The sequence below is a fragment of the Mustela nigripes genome, unplaced genomic scaffold (assembly GCF_022355385.1).
Source record: "Mustela nigripes isolate SB6536 unplaced genomic scaffold, MUSNIG.SB6536 HiC_scaffold_33, whole genome shotgun sequence".
In the NCBI taxonomy this organism is placed as follows: domain Eukaryota; kingdom Metazoa; phylum Chordata; class Mammalia; order Carnivora; family Mustelidae; genus Mustela; species Mustela nigripes.
This window is the reverse complement of record NW_026739448.1, coordinates 37,874-61,802: the sequence shown is the minus strand read 5'-3', so window position 1 is coordinate 61,802 and position 23,929 is coordinate 37,874. Positions and strand designations below refer to the sequence as shown.

General features: G+C 38.7%; 1 long non-coding RNA gene across 1 annotated transcript; it reads right to left on the bottom strand.

Moving 5' to 3' along the window:
* Positions 1 to 3,745: 3,745 nt before the first annotated feature.
* Positions 3,746 to 19,302, bottom strand: LOC132008074 (uncharacterized). Its single transcript, XR_009401535.1, has 3 exons — positions 19,172 to 19,302; positions 5,745 to 5,913; positions 3,746 to 4,680 (listed from the first exon to the last, which is right to left on the bottom strand). It is a non-coding gene; the product is annotated as an uncharacterized LOC132008074 (long non-coding RNA).
* Between the last annotated feature and the right edge of the window lie 4,627 nt (positions 19,303 to 23,929).

Sequence of the window (23,929 nt, the reverse complement as noted above, 5' to 3'; positions counted from 1 at the left end):
ATTTTAGACTCCTCTTTCTCTCCCCCGTCTATCCATCCCGACTTTTTCTTAACACAAAATGGATTGTAGGATTATTACACTAAGAAATATGAGAGGGAGGGATGTCTGGGTGGGCTCAGTCAGTTATGTGTCAGCCTTTGGCTCAGGTCATAATCCCAGGGGATCCAGTCCTGCATGGGCCTCCTTGCTCAGCAGTGAGCCTGCTTCTTCCTCTGCCCACTGCTCCCCTCTGCTTGTGCTTTCTCTCTCTCTCTCTCTTTCTTTGACAAATAAATAAATAATCTTCAAAAAAAAATCAGAGAGGGAGACAAAGCATGAGAGACTCTGGACTCTGGGAAATAAACTGAGGGTTACAGAAGGGGGTGTGGGATGGATCAACTGGGTGACGGGTATTAAGGAAGGCACTTGTTATGATGAGCCCTGGGTGTTATATGCAACTAATGAATCACTGATCACGACATCAAAAACTAATGATGTACTATATGTTGGCTAACTGAACATAACTAAAAAAAAGACTATAACCATGTACCATTGGTAAAGTAGAGTAAGAAAAATATCCACTTGGAATAGCATTTCAAAACTATCGTCTGGGATCTGAATTTAACTAGCATGGAATCACTTGACCACATTGGTCTTGCATTGTTTGCCAATTATGTCATCCAGGTAAAGCATATTTGCCCCCCAAAATAATTTCTTTGAGTTTTGGGAGCCCTATAATGAGCTTATTGGCAAATATAGAATGTGATATCTTATTATATTAATTTACAACTGGTACTTAACCCAGAACTACTAACCATACCTGTTACTAAATATTTTTATAAAGATTTTATTTATGTATCTATTTGTGAGAAAGAATGAGAGTGGGTAGAGCAGAGCAGGTGGGAGAGGGAAGGGGAAAGAATCTCAAGCAGACTCCACACACTGAGCAAGGAGCCTGATGTGGGGCTCAATCTTATGACCCTGGGATCATGACCTGAGCTGAAACCAAGATTCAGACACTTAGCCGACTGAACCATGCAGGTATCCCTCAAATATTGTTTTATTTAATGTTCATGACAAGCGCTTGAGGGAGATATGATTGACATAATTTTATCAAAAGGCAAATTGAGGTTCAAAGAAGCTAAGTGACTTGGCCAAAGTTACACAGTTAGTAAGTGATGGCTCTAGATCTGTACCCCAGAGCTTCTAATTTTAATTATTTTTAATTATCTCTACCACCTTATGCCTCTTGAAAAATATTTGTTAAGTGGATTTGTAGTCAAAAAAAAAATACAACTATGTATTGGAGGATGAATTCAATATTAGGTATTCATTTTTGAAAAGGCTTGGCTCAGACTCCAAAGTGAAATATTTTGTGATCGCTCAGACTGGTGACATATTCTTAAATTGGTAAAACGAACATATCAAAAAGCACACATTCAAAATAATTCAGAAAACCATGTGCCATCCAGGGAACTCAACCAAAGTTCTGAAATGTTTCTGGGTCAAGAAGAAAGGAGACTAATGAGATTGTTTCCTGATGCTTCCAATGCTTCCCTTTCTTCTTTTTCTACCGGCACCTGTAGGTCTACATTTCGGAGGAACCAGAATTAGTTCAAGCTATGAGGAATGAAGATGAAAGGAAGGCAGCGGTGGAACACAGAAATGGGGACATAGACAGGAAGACAGTCTGTATTTGAGATGTAACCTTACATACGATTGAGAGCATACCCAACAGTATGAGTGTGCCTGTAACTCTTATATAATCTGAGGAAGCTGTTATAAAACCTCAAGACAAGTGCATGGAGGGGTTCCCATTACTGGACTTGGCCATCACAAAGTCAGGGATTTTATCTTATTTATCTCTGAATGGAACACTCAGGATAACGTGTATCTAGCCAGTGTTGACTTCACCCTCCAGTGTGTTGTAACACTGGAGGGTCTCAGCAATGAAGATACTTCAGTAATGGAAACTTTCAGGGAAACATACTGATTAAACAAGCTCATCAGAGGTAGGAAGCACGTTGTGCAGTTCTTAAGGGCACAACGTATAGAATGGAAATCTGTTTTAATCCAGACTCAGCTTTTTCTTTTCTAATTGAAATGCAATCCCTTTCTCTTTGTTGAGGTGACTTTGCTCCTCTTTCTCAACCACTTTATCTCTTTTCTCCTCTTCCTAAGTCATTTATTTCTCTAGTATTTATTTAAGCCTCACTAATATTTATTATTCAATAAGTGGTAGAATGAATATGTGGATAAACAAAAGAATAAATGATCAGGTCCAAAGAATATATTTGTGCTGAAGAAGATAAAGTTATCTTTTCCCACTGAATATGAAATGTTTATAGAATGCAAAAGGAATAAACACACACATACACACACACACACCCCAATCATGGGTTTTACAGTAAAAAGCTTTGATTTAAATAATGTCTTAGTCAAGTCACAGTTCTGAGATCCAGTTACCTCTACTACAAAATGGGGAGAGGGAAGAGATAAATAACGGAAGTTCTTTGGGGAATACGGAGTTATGGGGAAATTTAGTTTTGATTTTTAATTTTAAATTTTAATTTTAATTATTAATTTTAATTTTTAATTTTGATTTTGACTTTACAACAGTGTTTTGTAGGCAGAAAAATCAATGAGGTTATAAAAACTAACTAAATAAATAGAGACATGAATAAATTAAAAGCCCATTTCATTGACTAAATGAACTGGCTATAAACTTGGGTAAATAATGACACCTGTGAATGTACGTTCCTGTATTCCTTTCTGTATACAATGTGGGGAGAGTATTTTGCTGGGTCACAGCGTGCTTTGAAAACCTTCTGTTTCTCACAGTTGACTTTTTCTTCTCCTCCTCTTCCTCCCCTTCCACCTCCTCCCCGCCCCTCCCTTCCTTCCCTGCCACCTCCCCCTTTCCCTCCCTGGCCTCTTCTTCTTCTCCTTCTTCTTTTTTCTGGATTTCATGGTCAATAGCCGTGTTAGTATGAAGTGGAACTTTTCAGAATAAAGCAAGGCTTACTAACAATAAAGGATGGGGAATTGCAGGAAAGCAGTACAAACTGAGTGTAATTTCCATAATGATTCTTCTTTCTTAGTGGTTTCAACCTAAGGGCCGCTGAAGTTGTGTTTATGTCTTTTTTTTTTTTTTTGAAATTTTTATTTATTTATTTATTTATTTATTTTATAAACATATATTTTTATCCCCAGGGGTACAGGTCTGTGAATCGCCAGGTTTACACACTTCACAGCACTCACCCAAGCACATACCCCCCCCAATGTCCATAATCCCACCCCCCTACTCCCAAACCCCCTTCCCCCCAGCAACCCTCAGTTTGTTTTGTGAGATTAAGAGTCACTTATGGTTTGTCTCCCTCCCAATCCCATCTTCTTTCATTGATTCTTCTCGTACCCACTTAAGCCCCCATGTTGCATCACCACTTCCTCATATCAGGGAGATCATATGATAGTTGTCTTTCTCTGCTTGACTTATTTCGCTAAGCATGATACGCTCTCGTTCCATCCATGTTGTTGCAAATGGCAAGATTTCATTTCTTTTGATGGCTGCATAGTATTCCATTGTGTATATATACCACATCTTCTTGATCCATTCATCTGTTGATGGGCTTATGCTGAAAGGAGCTTGATTGAAGATACTGCAAATTCATATATATATATATATATATATATATATATATATATATATATATGTTTCAGTTTATTACAGATTAAAGAAAGTTGTTTTCAGGGCTTTTGGATTTTATTAAATAAGTATGTTGCTTTCTCAACTGATCTGTGAAAAACCACCTGAGTCAAATAGTTAAGTCTTAGCACTGTATATGTGGAGTTAAACACAACATTCCCATTAAGTCTGAAAAACAGGGTGTTTATACCAGCATTTGGACAGAGTTTGCTTTAGAGATAAGTGCTTTGTTTTTATGTTTATGGCTAGCAACAAAATGTGGATTCTATTTCTTTTGATTCATCTGATCTCATTCTCAATAATTTTTTATTTTTTATTTTTTTAAATAGGTAACTTTTTAAAAGGCGAAGGGAGTCCATGGCTAATTATAAGATGTTATCAAGTTGCTACAAGTTGAAAGGTTTAGTCTTTGGCTCATAGACTTTTCCTCAAGTCCTAAGGCAGTCTTGCAAAAAGAGTCCCAACACCCCAACTCATCCAAATAGCATAATAATAAAATAAATCAAACTTATGGCTTTAATGGCCTGCTAATATTTACCAGCCCTTTCTTCTCTTGCCTGTTTCATCCTGGTAATCTACGATAACATTCGCGACCTTGAGCTCTATTACCCTAAGTGAATGTATGTTACTGAAATGAATTTAAATCTCAATTATAATTAAAGCTAGTTGTCTACAGGGAGATTTTTCTTAAGCCTTTCCTAATACATCCCAGACTCCCAGCCTATGGGTCTCATTAACTTTCTCAGCTGCCCTAGGGATTCCCAGGCTTTGGAGAGCTAAGTGATGCTTATTGTTCAGGCTGTAAGGAAGGAGCTAATCTTCAAGTAGTAAGGGAAGAACATACACACACACATAAAGAGGTACATATAAGATGCTATAAGACATGTCTACAAGAACGCAGTGACAATCCAGGGAGCACATATTCCACAGGGGGACATCCGGAGTTGCTTCATTAGGAAGATATTTGCCCCAGATATTGAGGAAAAGGCTGATATCTGAAAGCAGAAATAGAGACAAGGGGCCATAAATGAGTAAAAAGCAGATGTGAGAAAAGGAGAGTGTGCCTTATCTGCTGTGCCTCAGCATGGATTAGCAGCAAAACATGGACCCCTTAGACCATGGGGCAACCTGGTAGGGCCTAGGGTGACCCTGCCTCTAGATAAAACATAGTAAACAACACCTGGTAGTCACTACTCAACTAGGGTGTGTTAGTAAAGCGAAGGAGGTACTCTTCCACAAGACATCTATTTCAACAGCCAGCTGCCAGCATGTCTCTATGCGTTGTGTGAAAGGAAGTATCTAGGATAGACTAATAGCAGGGGCCCAAGACACTCAGCCTAAGGAATATGGCTTATGGTTAAGGGAAGTTCAGACAAGAGCACTAAATCCTTTTTACAGAAAGAGTAAGTAAAATTAGAGTCAGGAAAACTTTACCATCTTAAGATGAATTATGAGGATAAAGACATAGGTAACAACATCTCAGAAAGTAAAGTAAAACCAACTAAATCTCTAAAGTGTAAGAAAACCACAGAATGGCATATAAGGAGCATATAATGGCTCAGCATGGAAAAGTGACATTGGGATTTAACTACCAAAATTCCCACAGGGGTCCCTTATGCCTCCAGATGGCCAGGTCACCATCTACCACACCAGGGTTGCTTGGAGAAATGGCTGTCCTCTATGACATACAACAGGAATAACCTTTGGCATCCCCAACCAATGCGTGAAAAATTAGGCCTCATTAATGGGTAGAGGAGATACTTTCTAATTTTCTCTGAATCAAAAATTCACATATTTCATGAAGATGCCCAATGGTGTTTCTAAGAACCTCTTGGAAGTCTTGCCTTAGGAAATGTCCACTCACTCTCATCTTGGTCAAGAGGTTGTATAACAACTTCCATCTGGCAGTGAGCACACTGAGAATGTTGCTCTGACACACCATCTTCTTCTTATGACCCCCTTCTATCTTCAGGTGACAACGTCACACTGTGTCTGAGGTAGAACTTCCTTAACTCTGCACCTGATGTTAGCTGCTGACCCAGAGCGGCATAGCTCATACCTGGTGTTATTTTCTCCTGCAGGCTGCCAGATTCTTCCATTTAATTTCTTAACAACTCCAGATGTTTGGAAATGACTTCAACAGGGCCAACCCCATGCTATCTTCTTCTGTCTTGAGTCTTCCTTCTAGCCTGAGAAACTCTGTATCCGCAAGCACACACCAGCCTGTTCTGAGATTTTAAGCCAAAGTAAAAACAAAACAAAACAAAAACAAACAAAACAAAACAACAAAAACAAAAACAAAAAAACCCTGTTCCTCTGTATATGAAATAAGTTACCCATGGTCTACTGATTCTATTATAGCTACTCTCTAAATCTTAGTCTTGACACAATTATACCACCCTACTGAGACTAGGATGAAGAAAAAAGAGCTAACCAACATTGATAGTCTTCTCATATACATTAACTTAATAAAACTTATAATTATACTTTGAAGTTAGATATTATTTTATTCTTGCATTCCCCTCCATTTTAAACTTACCATATTTTAGACAAGCTCATCTTCTACCCCAAATCTCCCTTTCCAAGGCCCTGCCCATTTTCAATAAATGAAAACTGAAACTTCCATTTATCCCATCCAAAAACTTTAGCATTATGCTTACTTTTGCTCTTTCCCATCCTACCTTGAAGCATCTCAAAAATTATATATACTCCAGCCATACTCAGAATCCAACCAATTCTTACCACGTGTGCCTCTATCGTCATGCTGTAAGAAACGATCATCTTTCGCATGAATTTTGCAACAGCCTACTAATTGTTCTTTCTTCTTCTCTCCTCACTCACTCACTCACTCCACTCCTCACTCTTCAGTCTATACTCCCCACAGAAGCCAGAGGAATCTAGCATCCTAACCCACATACCCCACTTGCAGTACCCCAGTTCCATCCCTTCTCCCTCCCTTGCTCTGCTTCACTGTTCTGTAGCTTTTGGTGTTCCCCAAATGCACTAAGCATGCTCTCACTTCCTGGCCTCTCCCCTCATTTCCTCCACCTGAGCATCTGTGCTCCCAGATATCTGCATGCTTCAGTCTCTCACCTCCTTTGGGTTTTGCTTACTTCCTTTGTGATGCCTTCCCTTGATTCTCCATTTAAAATGGCAAGGCACTCCCACACCAGTATAATTTGTTCCTTCCCTCCTTTATAGTTTTCTATAGAGCCTACCACCATCTGGCATAATACTCGTTTGATAGTATTTTTATTATACTTCTTTCTTTGTTGACTGTCTATGCTGACTAAAATGTGGATAAAGAAGAGCTGGAATTTGTGTTTGCTTTTTATTGTATCCCCAAAGCCAAGAACAGTGCCTGAATCACAGTGGGTACTCAATAAACACATGTGGGATGACTGAATTAATACAAGGCAAACAATGGATTTAGAGAAATATGGACTTGTGATGATTCAACTCTTCCTAACTTAATACCCCTTGATCTCATGCATAACTTTTTCTCAGTATCAGCTTCATTTACCTCATCTATAGAGCATAAATAGCATGAAGAATACTGATTAAAATGGTAAATATGAAATGCCTACGACATAGTAGATATGAAACAGATGATGACTGTCATTGTTATTAAAATATTATTTTTAATAACCTGTGGGATGCCATTTTCACTCTTCATAAAGTGGAAGAATTTCTGTTTTTACCACAAAGTGTAAAGGCACATGAATTAAGTAAAAATATATGCATTTATATTTATTATTTTTATGTTTAATATATAAATTTTATATAAATACAAGTGTGTGTGTGTGTGTGTGTGTGTGTGTGTGTGTAAAAATGGGCAGCACAGGGTTTGGTCCATAGAAGTTCTATAATGAGTGATTGTTTCAACTGTAGTTAAACTATCTTCAAGATTTTTTATAATACATCCATGTACTAAATTTCTTGAGTTCAAAAGTAGTTGGGCATCCTGGGGATTGGAAGGATTTTATAAATTTTAAGACTTAATATACCATGTTGCTAAAAGAGTGCTGTGCCTAGGGCTTTCATATCCAGTTGCTGAGCTTGTAGTGGCTAAGAATAAGGATCTTCAAGGCCTGCTGAACAGCTCCCAGGCCCAAAGTAGGTGGCCCTTGTTAAAGAGATTTCTTTTTCAACTTCAGGAAAATTCACAAGGACTTCACTGGTTTTTATTTGCTATCAAAAGCACACACACTCCTGGGGAGGCATTCTTACAACCTACTTCCTGCAGGTAACCCACTAGAAAAAAAGTAACACTTTGTTATCATTACCGAGAAAAAAAAAAAAAAAAAAACAGAAAAGAAAAGGAAAGAAAAAAAAAAGGAATCCTCCAGTTTTTGTCAATACCATGTCAGCTAATTAACCAAAGGAAATCTGGTGCTATGATTTTCTTTTGCCAAATCACATGAAAACAAGCCAAGTAACTTACCAGCAGAATCCTGGAGCTAGTTTGTACCAGTTTGCAAGAGAATATTCTGTGCAGAATATCTCTTTCCTCCTCTGTGTTCAGTGACATCACATTGGTTCTTGGAAACAGGCCATAGAGGGAGTATTTACACCACAGAAACGGGAAAACATCAAAAACCGGAGCTTTTGTGTTTTTTTGTTTGTTTGTTTGTTTGTTATTGTTTTTCTTCAGAGAGCTGGTTTTCCAGCACACTATTGATTCTACCTTGTTATTTCCAAATGTATGAAATAAACAACCATTCATTCAAAAATTTGTTATTGCTGTACCTTCTCTGTGCAAGGCATTGAATTTAGGAGCTGCTCTCTGAAATAGATGCATACCATTCAGTTGAATGGAATGGTTGCCTCAAAAATTGTTTTACTGCCTTGAAATTTCTGGTTTATGGTTTGGTTTCTTGAACAGTCAATGTGCGCTGTGAAGCATTTTACTTTACTGCAGAGATATTTCATTGTGTTTGCAACATGAATATGGAGCTTTAAAGATGTAAAATGTAATAATCAAGCATAGGGGATTCTCATGTTATTAAGCCTATTTGTCATTGGGGAAAGAAAAAACCTGAGAAAATCAAGGCCCTGCCAATAATGTGATCATTTCACCTAGTGGGACAGACAGGATAGGAGACTTCAGAGACATGGACCAACTCTTCCTTCAAAAGGTGTTTCACATATACCTAGAAACTTCTGAAATTATGTTTGATAAGCTGGAATGTGGCAAGAAGATGCAATCTCTCTGATTGTGTTCTCTGCATTGTCTACCTATCTAACACCTCTCAGCTTTCAACTAGGTCATGTGGCTCAGAATAAATGGCTAAGTCTTGTCTTACATGATTTAGCATGTAAAAAACTGCAGGAAAACTGCAAATTTTTCTGCAACTCATATTTAGGAGGATGGCAATAAAAGGTGCCTGCCACTCTTTTACTCATACTTTTCGATGTCTTTAATTTCTTTATTAGCTTTTATATTTTGACCTTAACTTTGAAAATAAAAATTAATATTTTATTAAAAAATTGCTTATGGGCTCTCAGCTTCCTGCCATTTCTTACAAGTCAAATTCCTTTCAATCCTATCCTCTCTTGTTTTACTCTAGTTTGGGAAGCAAGATTTTGAAATAGGACTTTTTAGATTTGTCTTTTCCCATAAACTACTGCCTTGATTATAATAAGTCCTTTAAAAAAAAGATGTAATATATTTCTTCAAGGCGTGAAGCTTCTAAAGATCTAGAGAGACAGAGATGAGCCAAATCTTTACTTTTGTGGTCTTAAAGAAAGAAGAAGAAAAAACTACAACATTTAAATAGGTTCTATCACAGAATCTTTCTTCCTTAACAAAGTGATTAATATTTCATTACTTTGTTTGAAAGTTTCTAAGAATAAAAGTAGTTTTGTTTTTAATAATACCAAGATATATTTTAAATAACATTTTAATTCTGAATATAATAAAACCATATTTAAAAGGAAATAATTACTCCAGGCATGACAAAGTTTTAAAACCTAATAATCTTTGTAAATATTAAAACCCACAGAATAAAGGGGGTGGGATTATGGACATTGGGGAGGGTATATGCTTTGGTGAGTGCTGTGAAGTGTGTAAACCTGGTGATTCACAGACCTGTACTCCTGGGGATAAAAATATATGTTTATAAAAAATAAAAAATTAAAAAAAAAAACCACAGAATAGGGTAGTTTTCTGTTAATATGGATTATCTTCCAGGCTGAGTACTGTATAGTATTCTGATCATTTCAATTAGTGGAAGCTACGAAGTTTAAAGGACAGATAAAATTCTGCCATAGATTTCCAAATTCTTGTTCTCAGTCTGATTTTCTGTATAGAGGAGATAGTAAAGTGAAGAGGAAATCAAAGTTTCATTTCCATGAAATAAGAATACCAAATATAAATATAATCTCTTTATTTTAATAGGCTTAGTCCTTACTGAAAACTGTATAAAGTAGAACTCACCATACTTCATATTACACTCTTCCTATTTATTTTATAGCAGTAGGCACTCATGGGAAGCTTTTCACCCCAAGAGCAAGCTTTTTAAGATGAAAACAACCAAACAAAAACCAGGATGCTTTTTAAAAAAATGGATTCTGTAAATATTCATTATTTAGAAAACCCCCTAAGTACACTCCTGCTTTATCAATACACAAAATCAAAGCTGATGTCCTCTAAGTAAGTGTTTTATGATGTAGGTTGCAAAGTTCGCTTTTCAACTGTAGTCAATCAGTAAACTCCTCAGCTTTTGCAGCAAGCCCTTTGCTTTGCATGAAGCATGGTCTGTTTCTGGTCCATCAAGATTCTTAAAGCATCAGAGTTCTTGCACTTTCTCTAAGCCTCTAGTGTCCACTAGTCCAAGAGCAAAGTGCTAAACTATTTGCTGGTGGTACTTCACGCTTTCTGTCAAGGTTCTTTTTTGTATTTGTGGATAAAGTCCTTTCCTTAGGAAACTGGAAAGCCATTGTCTATGTGATACCTACCCTGAAAGACTTTTTATAACCAATCCATGAAATTCAGAGCACCTCCTTGGGCTATATGTTTAAGGACAGAATTCATGCCTATCTTAAAGGGCAACGATGTTAAATCATTTTGGTATCACATGTTGCTATTTTTTATTTTTCTTTGTAGTTATTTTTTTCTTATGTATAATGGGATGGGTGGCATTGACACTTGACTCAGAGACCACCGGTCTACATCTATTGCAAAACACAAGGTTACCACAGTTGCTATTTGGGCTCAAAGCATGTATCATAAAATACAAATAGAGGGGTACCTTATCTTAAATATTTTAAAGTGTATGTGTGAAGAAAGGTGCTTATCTTTCTTCTGCTTCCACCAAGGCTACAACAATAAGCACCTGGGCTCATTCATAGGACGAGGATTGACATTAAGAATTCCCTGACTGGCTAAAGAAATGTGAAATGTGGGACTATATTATCTAGAAATGCTACAGAACTCCTTTTCTGCAGAGGTTACTGCATATTGAGAATATGAGACAGATTACTTCCAGCATCTCAAAGCATGCTCCCTCCCTCTGCTAAATTTCTAGGGCAAGTCATGTATGATGAGTAATGTGTAGCATCAGGCACTAGCAGCAAAGATGAACAAGACACTGCCTTACTCTAAGGAGATGAAAGACAACTTCTGAACACATAGTGTAGTTATGTTAGTCTTTCTATTTTAGCACTGGGGATGGTTTTTATATAACTTGATAGTTAGGTCTCAATGATATGACATGTATGTAGTATGGGACCTACCTATCCTACTTAGTGTCTAGCATATTCTCTAACAGGTAAGAGAAAAGTTGTTAATTTAATTCATTTAGCAAATATTCCTTCATTCCATAATTATCCTTAAGTCCCTACTATGTGAAGCCATCATCTCTGTAAGATGGTTTTTGCAGGTATTCCTGCCCAAATACAGGGGAATGGATTTGGCGAAAAGTTGGATTTTTGTTTTGTTTTCTTGTTTGCTTGTTCTGACTTGATTATATTTTAAAATTTAGTCATGTAAATAGATCCATCGCAGTATCTTCAAAAATGCTTCCAAGGGACTACCACTTTCAGGATGTAGAGTAGATTTTCCTTTTCCTATTCACCCCATCGAGTAAGAAGAAAAGAAAGAAAAACATAAGACCTTGAAAGGTGGAGATCAAGAGACAGACAATCTCTGAAACTTAGATCCAAGTGAGGACACAGTGGTGAGAGGTCTTGGGTTTTCCTTTTGCCTCATATATCCCAGATTTAAGGTAGAAGAGACCAGAGACCCAGAAAAACTGACAGGTCCAGACAAAAAAAAAAAAAAAAAAAAAAAAAAAAAAAGGAAACAACAAAGTCCTGCTCTCTCTATTCAAAAGACAAAGAAAACATGACTTAGCAAGAAAGAAAACCGTGAGACAAGACTCTCACCCAGCTGAACATCACAGAAAAGACTCGTAGCTCTATCCCCTCTCAGGCCAGCAAAATCCAAGTGTGGACCTAGATTTTCACCTTCACCAAGCTATGAAATGTCCCCCAAACTTCCCAGTAAGGTGATACCAGAGAAGGCCAGGTAGGACATCAGAATGTTTATCCTTGCCAGGCAGCAACAAGGCACCCTGTATCCCTTGCATTGTCAGTCGGAATGACATAGAGACCCCCCAGACTACTGTCTCCACCTAACAGTAACAAGGGGACCTTCTCCTGACATGCCACAGTAGTATCAGAATTGGCCATGGGGACAGTCATGACTTTCACCTCCACCCAGCAGCCATGCATGAGGCCACTCTTCGGCCCGCGTTGTCAGTGGTGGCCAAGTGGGTAGAGGTTACATGCACTCCTATACTAGCCAGGGAAGTATCAATGGACATCTAGTGGGAGAGCTGAAACTATTGCCCGGAAGTAATGAAAAGCCCCAATCCACTCACGTGTCAACAAAGGCCAATTAAGGAATATGAATTCTGTTCCACCCTGGTGTGAACTCTACCTTTCAGAAGGAGCCAGCGAATACAGAAGTTCTGAATAAGATATAGAGTCCCATAATATAATGTCCCCAATGTCTGCATTTTGAGTGCAAATTAGTCATTACATCAAAAACCAGGAGGTTTTCAAATGAAATGAAGGAGACGACCCATAGATACCCACTCGAAAAGGAGCAAGTCCACATCCATGGGCAATCAAGTTAAATCTGACTGAAGTCTCGCCTCCTATACAAAACTTAGCTCCAACTGGATTATGTACTTACATACAATAAGTAAGAATACAAAATTTTTTGGAAAAAAATAAAAACATGAGAGGAAACCTTTGGGACCTGAGGGTAGGCAAAGAATTCTTGGACTGGACACTAACAGCATGATCCATGAAGGGGAAAACTGGAAAACTGGACATCATGAAAATTCAAAACTTTTGTTCTGTGAATGCCTAGTAGAGGGTAAAAACTCAAGTTAAAAAATGGGAGAGAACATTTGCAAACTATTTATCTGACAAAGCTTAGTGCCAAGAATATACAAAAAAGAAAAAAAAATGAAGTTCTCAAAACTCTAGAGTTAAAATACTGGGGTGCCTGGGGTGACTCAGTGGGTTAAGCATCTGCCTTCTGCTCAGGTCATGATCTCAGGGTTCTGGGATTGAGCCCTGTGTTGGTCCCTCTGATTGGCAGGGAGTCTGCTTCCTCCTCTGCCTTTCTTTCCCCTCCCCCCGCTCATGTTCTCTCTCAAAAAAAATAAAGAACTTAAAAACAAACAAACAATTCAATTAGAAAATGGATAAGAAACATGAACAGATATTTCCCTGAAGAGGACATGCATACAGTAAATAAACACACACAAAAAAAATGATTTTAAGCATCACTAGTTTTTAGGGAAATGAAAATAAAGACACAATGACATAATTAGGGAAAAGCTCTTTGACATTGGTCTTGGCAACATTTTTTGGGCGGGGGGTGGATATCACACCAAAAGCACAAGCAACAAAGACAAAAATCAACAAGTGGGACGAGACTGGCATTATGTATTTGCACAGCCACAAAGCACAGGACTGGCTACCATTTGGGACTCAGGGGCTCCCAGCCTAGGAATGCTGTGGGCAGGAACGGGAAAGAACTCAGAACAGCTGGCATCTGCAAACACGAAAACCTGTGGGGCTAAATCCACTGAAATTCATAGGCTGTCTGAGTCTCGTTTCCTTAGTGGCAAAAGCTGATGAAGTCTTCTGCAGAGTAGGTCACTAAAACCACTGTTCCTCCCACCGCATGGCTGATCCTGGGGCCCCTGCCATAAATATTTGTTCCTAGGTACCCCCATACATGTTAGCTTTGCCAGTTTCTGGATGGGGTCACATCCCAGTAAGTCCTTTATGCAGTGTCCCAAAAGGTTGGGGTAACTCACTCCTCACTCTGTCCTTCCTTTCCTGGTTGAGAGCATCTTTTTCTAGCTTTCCTGTTGCAAATCAAAACCACAATGAGAGATCTCCTCATACCTGCATTATTTAAAAAAAAAAAACCTGAAAAAAACAAAGAAACAAACAAAAAATGTATAGCTAAAAGTGTTGGCAAGGATAAGGAGAAAAGGGAAACCCTGGGGGACCAATGATGGGAGTATAAATTGGTGCAGCCACTGTAGAAAGCAGTATACAGATGCCCCCCAAAAATTAAAAACAGAACTACCATATGATCCAGTAATTCCACCTCTGGATATATTATCTAAAGAAAATGAAAGTATCTTGAATGTCTGCACTCCCATCTTCAATGCAGCATTAGTCACAATAACCAAGACATGATAACAACTTAAGGGTCAATCAATAAATGGATAAAGAAAATGTTATAATTTTTTTCATATTATATATAAGTAACATATATAACTATATAGATACATATATATGAAATATTAGTCATAAAAAATTCTGCTGTTTGTGATAAAATGGGTAGACCTTGACGGCATTATGCTAAGTAAAATAAGTCAGATAGAGAAAGACAAATACTGTATGATCGAAAAACACTGAACTCATAAAACAAATAGGAGATTGATTATTACCAAGGGTTGTGGGAAGTTATAAGGAGGCATTGCTCCAAACGTATAAACTTTGTTACAAGATGAATAAGGTTTGGAGAGCTCAGGTACAACAGGATGACTATAGTTAATGATACTGTTTTGCATAGCTGAGAGAATAGATCTAAAATGTTCTCACCACCACCACCACAAAATGGCAATTATTTCAAACATAGCATGTTGTTAACTAACCTTATAGAAGTAAACAGTTCATAGTATACACTTGTCTCAAATCATCCGTTTGTAAACCTTAAACTTATACAATGTTGTATGTCAGTTATATTACAATAGAGCTAGGGAAAAAAATTCTAAATATGCAACTGTCACATAATCAAGCAGTTCACTTTTGGGAAACGAAATGAAATCTTATCTTCACACAAAAATCTGTACATTCATTTTTGTAGCAAATGTATTTATAACAGCTCCAAACTGGAAACAACTGCATAAACACACTATTGTATATCCTTCCCAGAAATAGTACTTAGTTAAAAAAAAATGAATTACTATGTACAATAACTTAGGTAAACCTCCTGAGAATTACATTGCTTAAAAAAAGCCAATTCCAGGGGCGCCTGGGTGGCTCAGTGGGTTAAACCTCTGCCTTCGGCTCAGGTCATGATCTCAGGGTCCTGAGATTGAGTCCCGCATCGGGCTCTCTACTCAGCGGAGAGCCTGCTTCCCGCTCTCTCTCTGCCTGCCTCTCTGCCTACTTGTGATTTCTCTCCCTCTGTGTCAAACAAATAAATAAAATCTTAAAAAAAAAAAAGCCAATTCCAAATGATTCCATTTATACAACATTCTTGTAATGAGTAAATGATAGAAACCGAAAGATCAGTAGTTGCAAGTTGCTTAGGACAAATATTGGGGGATGGGGATGAAGTGGGTGTGGCTATAAAAGGACAAGAGAAAGGCCCCTTGTGATGATAGAAATGCTCTGTCTTGTGACTGTACTAATTTGATATCCTAGTTGTTGTCCTATAATTTTGTAAGATAATTATCACTAGAGGGAAAGTGGAACAAGGTACATGGAATACCTCCAATGTCATTTCTTAAAATTACACATTAATGTACGCTGTTTCACAATGAAACCATTAAAAATTCAATCATCAATAACATCACATCCACATATTTTGCCTCTGGACTATATGGTAATCACAGAACTGCCCTTAGTTGATTTTAAGGAAACCTGTCCAGCATAGCCCTGCGCCAATTTTTTTTTTTTTATTGTGGTCATTATTAAATGACTACGTTTCAATCAAATGCATCTTCCTCTATTTTGTTTTGAGAGGTGGGGCTTGGGTCGCCGCAGAGTATATCCCCTTTGCCACCTGGTCCCATCTGTGGGCTCCCTTCTAGTTTCTCAGGCTACAGTATTTGCTGGAAGTGATCCCTCGCAATATTCTGGAGTCCCAGCTGCATATGGTCCCCAATCTGAGCTCCTGGGGCACTAGCAACAGCCAGCTGGTACAATCCTTGTTAGAGACACAAATCTCAGCAATGTGAGTCCTCCCCACCCCCTAAACTTCTAAAGCAACACCGCCACCCAAGACTCCTGAAGTCCAGCTGTACAAAATCCATTCTTCAGTATTCCAACTTCTAATCATCCCAAACTCTTGCCTGCTGTCCCTGAAACCAGGGCAACAAATATAGAAGTGACTACTTCTGTGATTCCTCAATGCCACCTTTTGCCTTTCCAGTTCTCCAGTATCGGGTTAATAATTCTTAAAATGTGTGGAACTTCCCTATGACCCTGCAATTGCACTCCTGGGTATTTACCCCAAAGATACAGATGTCATGAAAAGAAGGGCCATCTGTACCCCAATGTTTATAGCAGCAATGGCCATGGTCGCCAAACTATGGAAAGAACCAAGATGCCCTTCAACGGATGAATGGATAAGGAAGATGTGGTCCATACACACTACGGAGTATTATGCCTCCATCAGAAAGGATGAATACCCAACTTTTGTAGCAACATGGACGGGACTGGAAGAGATTATGCTGAGTGAAATCAGTCAAGCAGAGAGAGTCAACTATCATATGGTTTCACTTATTTGTGGAGCATAACAAATAGCGTGGAGGACATGGGGAGATGGAGAGGAGAAGGGAGTTGGGGTAAATTGGAAGGGGAGATGAACAATGAGAGACTATGGACTCTGAAAAACAATCTGAGGGGTTTGAAGTGGTGGGGGTGTGGGAGATTGGGGGAACCAGGTGGTGGATATTATAGAGGGCATGGATTGCATGGAGCACTGGGTGTGGTGAAAAAATAATGAATACTGTTTTTCTGAAAATAAATAAATTGAAAAAATTAAAAAAAAAATGTGTCTGTTAAAATAACTGGTACAGTTTCTGTTTCCCGAGTGCAGCCTAACAGATGTAGGCTATCCGTGGCAGGGTTTGAAGCCAAATAAAGGGAAAGTAGTGAGAAAGGCAATGAGAGACTACATGCAAGGCAAAATTATGAGATAGGCAAACACGGTGCCAGGAAAAACAATCAAAAGCAGGAGGTGGATAGGAGTTCAGGGAGAAGTAGAGCTGCAGAGAGATAAGTGTTCTGTTTTTGAGAACAGAACAAAAATAGGAGAACATTCTAGCGCTGCCTTTTCCCCACCTTGTTTTCAAGTTATGATTCAGTTCTGGCCCATGTATGTTACCAGATAATTCTCTTTTCACTTACACAGGTCTTTCTTCCCCATAAACAAACGATATTAACTAAAATAGCATCCCAGGGGTGCCTGGGTGGCTCAGTTGTTAAGAGTCTGCTTTCTGCTCAGGTCATAATTCCAGAGTCCTTGGATGGACCCCAGGATCGGGCTCCCTGCTCAGTGAAAAAACTGCTTCTCCCTCTTCCATGCCCCTCCCCCGGCTTATGTTCTCCCTTCATTGTCTCGCTCTCTGTCAAATAAATAAAATCTTAAAAAAGAAAGAAAGAAAAAAAGAAAGGAAACAGCATCCCCCTTTCTGAACAGATAGAAGGACCAAGATTAAAGACAAAGAAATGGGACAATCACATACACTTTAAAAAAGAAAAAAAGAAAAGAGCTTCACAGGGTACCTGGATGGCTCAGTCTGTTAGGCATCTGACTTCGGCTCAGGTTGTGATCTCAGGGTCCTGGGATTAAGCCTTGCAACAGACTCCACAATTGCTTGTCCCTCTGCCCCCCTTGCTCATGCACTTGCTCTCTATTTCTTTCTCAAACAAATAAATAAAATCTTAAAAACAAAAAAGAGCTCAAATCCTTTCTTTATTGGTTCACATTCCTCTACAATACTTACTCTTACCATTACCTCCTCATGTTTAGCAAGCACTTTCCACACTACAAAACATCTCCATATCTGTGTTCTTACATGACTCTCAAAACAGAGCGGTCTCTTTAGAGACAGAGAGCATGTCTTCTATTGGCTTAGTCTCCATAATGTGATGGAGTTGATGCAAGAAAGAAAAATTGTGTTCCAGGGAGCTCTTGAGTTATGACTTTAGGACATATAGCTGTTATATATGCAACCTACGAAGACTAAATATTCACAGGAAAATGTATGAACAATTCCACCTTCAACTGTGATCTCAGGTTCTTACAACCATTTCTTCTTTCCCCCTTAAAACAGCATGAATGATTCGAGTCAATATTTGCCAATTAAAATGGCAAGTACAAATATCTCTCTTGCCAAAGATAGAGATTCAGGCTTTGATCTTTTATTTTTCTCCTCAACACAGTGAAACACCACAGGTGAATGAACCTATTATTTCCCTTTAACAGAGCTAGACAGCTCTTACTTCTAGTCTCACGTCGCCTTGACCATTGATGGTCCGACAGGAAGCAGAAGGAGATGCCACAACGCACGCCCCAGCTCACAAACTGCCACTTGTAGGAGTCACTTGGACTTTCATGCCTCCCCACTGGTTCATTTAGACAAGTTCAACTTTCCCATCAGCCCAACAGCAACTATTTTCATGCTGTGACCACATCCAGCATTCCAATCTCACCGGGTTTTCAAAGGAAGAATAAAAAGCCTGCTACCTTTCCCAAACACTTTGTTCCATATTAATGACCTCACGGCTGCCCCCCTTTTCAAAAGAGAAGGTGGGGGGCATCGCCAGTTGTCTGCTTGTTTCATTCTGAATCCTGGGCAGCCCAATCTGCCACTCTTTCAACTCCCAGGCACTTTGGAGGAACATCTGCTCCATGAACAGCGAGTCTGACTCCCACCCCTCCACAGAAATCACAGCTAGTAAAAGTTTTATGGGGTGGGTACTTTTTTCCTCCTGCTTCCTCCTTTTGTAACTGACTGAAGCCCAAATGAGCAAGATGAAATGACCAGATATTTAGCCATATGTTGGCATCCACATGTGTACGTTTGGGAGGGAAGAGAAGCTGTCAGCTGTACCAAATGAACATTATAATCATCTGAAATGCAATTAACAGCCCCATAGCCAATGAATCTTTGAGGGATTCTAACAGAGTAAATTATACCTCTCACTTACCTGCAGCAAATTGCCCATGGACCAGGTTCCTTGCTTGTGAAACTCCAATCCAGTCAGTTTATTTAGACTCTGAAGGAGTTTCAGGATATTTCCATACTATTACTCCACATGGGTTATCTCTGTTCTTCCAGTAACGCCTATAAAAGCATACACAGACACACATACACACACACACACAGAATTAAAGGATATATTTAGCATATAAAATGCTGAGTAAATACTGGTTGATAGTTTATAAGTTAGTTTATAACCTGAATAAATACAGGTTGATAGTTTAGATATTTTAACACCCATAACTCACACTATTTTTTTTAACCATTTTTATTATTTGTAAAAGAAAGTGATGGGAATAAAGATTTTTCTCTTTTAAAAACTGTACTGTGTGTTAATGTGGCTTGGTATCTACAATTACACTTAGCAGAAGTACACCAGATGAATGGCAAAATCTTAATAAAAAATTATTGATTAGGACCCAGTATAATAGATTTGACTAAAATATGCTTGTGATTGCATGTCCTCAGAAGGTGACAAGGAATTCAATATTTAAGAAGTTACCAGGGGCCTGACGTTGGGCTAGTAGCTTTTATATAAATAACAATAATAAAATAAAATAGATAAAATAATTCTTTTCTATAAACACAAAAGTTTTACCCTGTCTAGCAGAGACTCAACTAACTTCTCTGCACCTGTGGAAGAAGCTCGTTTCACCTACATTCGCACATCAGTTTCAGTATTCCTAATCTCGTACCACTCATTACTCCAACTCTATAGGGCATACCTATTGTTAAGTACGTTTTGCTTAGCTGACCCAAGTCTCAGCAGGGTCCCATGAGCCTGAGGGCCAAGAACACAGGACAGACATTCCTGGCGATTAGATACTGTGCTATAAGCTAAGGGTGCAAAGCTAAACACAGCTGTCTTTATCCTCAAGGTCAAGGAGACCAGGATTAATCCTTATTGAGTACGGGCTATATGCAAGGTGTCTGCATAGATATCCAGGCACTAAAAACATATAAACCCTCACTATCCAAAACTCACCCCTTGCTATATGAAACAGTGAACTCAAATAGATTCAAACAGGGCTATCCCCTTCACTATCTGAATTCATTCTATAAACTCTTAATAACTGAATTCAGGAAACAAGTAGATTTGTATAGGAAAAGGCTCTCACTTGTTATCTTTAAATCCTCAAAGTCACCTTGTGAGGTAGGCATTCTTCCCATTTTTACAGATAAGAAAAATGAGGCTCCATGATAGTGATGTTAAAAAAAAAATCCCATCACTTTAGAATAGAAAGAGATAGCAAGATCACACAGCCCAGTGTCCTCATTTTATAGCTGGGAAAAAGGAGTTTGGGGAAGCAGAGTGATTCTCTTTAATCTTCGATCCAGCTAGGAGCAGGTCCTGCCTCAACATCTCCTGCTTCTCCCTTCTGTGCATCTTTCCACTTATCTGGGACTAGTCACCTAAGAGAATGGGCCACACACATCAGTCCCAAAACTTTTAGGGTCACACCCCCATGACCACTAAACCACAATCCCAAGCAAGATTCCATGCTTTTCTTCCTTTTTTGCTCATCTCATCCCAACGCTCCTAGCCTTTGTCCCCTCCTCTAGTCTCCCTTTCCTCCCGTACCATTTTTGTCTTCTTCCTGTTCCTTACTTGCTTCCTCTCCCTCCCTACAACATTGCTAGGAGGAGGAAATTACGATCACAGGTATCTAATAAACAGCCTTATACTACATCCCCTCTCAACAAGGAGAGCAGAGGGAGGTTCCTAGCATCCCTCAAAGTACTAGATCATACCAGCAGCAACCGTTCCCTTTCTGCAAGGAAAAAATGCCACACGTTTGTCATTTTTCTGTCCTTCTAGTCATTCACAACATGCTTCTGACATGGGGCTGATTTTTGCTTCGAGACTTCACACCCCCAGAGACTTTCCCTTAGGAAATTTACAACCTTCTGTTCCTTTCCAAGTCATCAAAATTCTAATGGAGTAGTGTACTATGTAAACCTATGCTAATTTCAGTCATTATGCAGATGTCCAAGTATATTGCAGGTTTCCACCTCAAAGTGTTATTTCCCTCTAGAGTCAAAGGTACTTGGATGAGCTGCTGATCCCTTTGTTAAAATATAATCCACATATCACTAGGTCACCAAATTTATCAAACCTCTGCCAGGAAAACAGGATCCCTCTAGAGAGGCTGGCGAGTTGAGCAGTGTTGAATTGATGCTTGTATTGAAAATGGAGTGATGGGAAAACACTCTAAAGAAACTTAACTTTTTAATTAATCATAATCTCCCCCCTTTGTGAATTTCAAAAATTCCCGTTTTTGTTTTCATTTAGCAAGCTCTGTTTGGCTCCGTCTGAGCTGCCAGGAAAACAGTATAAAAATATTTTCCATGCGTCGTCTCATATAATCCTCAAGATAATTTTAAAGGGTCTGCCTGAAATGCATCATTTTTAAACATTTAGAAGCTGATGTTTCAGTGAGGTGACAAGATATGACCAAGGCTACACAGCTCGTCCTAAGTGTTAATATCCAGACCGGCGACGCTTGAGTGGCTCAGTCAGTTAAGCTGCTGCCTACGGCTCAGGTCATGATTCTAGAGTCCTGGGATTGAACCTCACATCGGGATACTTGCTCAGTGGGGAGCCTGCTTCTCTCTCTGCTTCTGCCTGCTTGTGCACTCTCTCTCTCTCTCTCTCTCTCCGACAAATAAATAAATAAGTAAATAAGATCTTAAAAAACAAAACAAAAAAACCCGGGCCTTACATCAGCCTCCATGTTCTTTTCCATTTACACATATTTACAATTTCAACGTGTTGTCTATCAATTGGTCCAAGCTGGACTTTCCTTGGATAAATGTATCTAAATGGTTGAAGTGCTCATGTTCTATACAGAGTAAGATCTTCAAAGAGAGTGATGTTCTATCTAGGAGATATAAGGAGGTTCTCATTAGCCTTGTAACCAATTATACCTATGATGTTAATACAATTGGATTAAGGGCAAAGAGTTCAGTTAAGGTACATTCAATGTTAAAGTCAGAATTTCCAAATGGAAGTAGGATGTAAGTTGACATTTCCTCAGAAGGTCTCTATCACTGTGGCCTTTCCAGATCCCTAAATCAAAGAGCTCATGTTTCCTGAGAAAACTAAACTACCTCATCAAAATAAAGAAAGTTGCGGTAGACACTAGACCAAGACAAATACTAACTTCCTTATATGGGTTCCATATATACTAAGAAGGGCAAGGTTTTGATGCCCAACAGTGGGCACATGTGGCTTTGGAACCTTAACATAGAGTTCATGGCATCTAACCCTCACCCCTGCCCACCATCCAGACTCAATATGAGAATTAAAATATCGGCAATTAGGGGTGCCTGGGTGGCCCAGTCAGTTAGTTGGCTGACTCTTGATTTCGGTTCAGGTTATAATCTCAGGGTACTAAGAATGAGCTCACACTGGGCGCTGGGTGTGGAGTCTGCTTGACCATTCCCTCCCTCTCTCTCCTTTTACCCCTCCCTGCTTGCTTGCTTGCTCTCTCTCTCTTTCTCTTAAATAAAGAAACATTAAAAAATAAAATACAATATCCACATTTAAGACTACAGCATACTGTTCACATGTGACTCAAATAATGAGAACTCTTACTATTCTTCCATTCAGCACTAGGTCTGTCTTAGGGATCCATTCTAACCAGGGGCCAAATTTCCTGGCTCCAATCATGCATTTTGCCACATGCTGCCGTTCATCGTGTAGAATATAACACATGAGCAAGAGTTAAGGAGAGTAAGGATGCAGTGATGACCTCTTGATTCCTGACACCGACACTCCGCAAAAGTTCAAGCCCTGGTGTCAATAAACACTATCATCTCCCGCCCATTGGACCAGCCCCTTTTCAAACTTGGCAGTTGCTGTGTATGTACCCATTTACTGTGATTATTTCCAGAAGTGTATATTTTCACCATCTGAGCGTGAACCCATAATTTATAATAAAAGCTGAAACAGAGACACTAATGCTAAACACAGAATCTTTGCAAATTATATCCCAACAAATAATAAATTTAATAGAGGATCATGAGACCCAAATTGCTAACCATAAGGAGGAGGGAATGTATCATCTTCTAATACTATTTTACTGAATATAAATGAATAAAGCCTTCTTTTATTGAATTTGGGTCATCAGCATTCCAAATCTCAATGGGGCTTTTGACATAAACATACAATCAAGAGCTGAGTTATTATTTTTATAACGATAATATTGTAGCTGGTGCCTTCAATCAGAAGCATGATAAATAATCACAATTCATATAACTTAATAATGTGTTAATACATTTATTTCAAAAAAATATGATACCAGTGTATATCTTTCATTCATTCCCACAGTCTATTTTCTAATAAATTTTGAAACAAAATCCAAGTTTAAACATGATTGTGGTACTCTAGGCAGATGTTCAAGTCCAACCTGCCTAAAAACGCATTCAGTAAGATGAGTGGAGCATAGTCTCATCCAACTATCCCAGCTAAGTTTTCAAGATAAGTTTGACTTTAAGGAAAATCATGGCTATTTTTTTCACCCATTCATTCTCAGGAAGGCAAAATAACATTATAATAATCTGCACTCATTATAAAGTCATATGACCTTAGGTCAAATCCAGGCTGTCAATCACTGACTTTATTGCCTTCAGATACTTGCTCTCTGATTTATCTCCTTATCTGTAAAAGGGTATAATAGTGGCATTTAACTAAAAGGCTTGT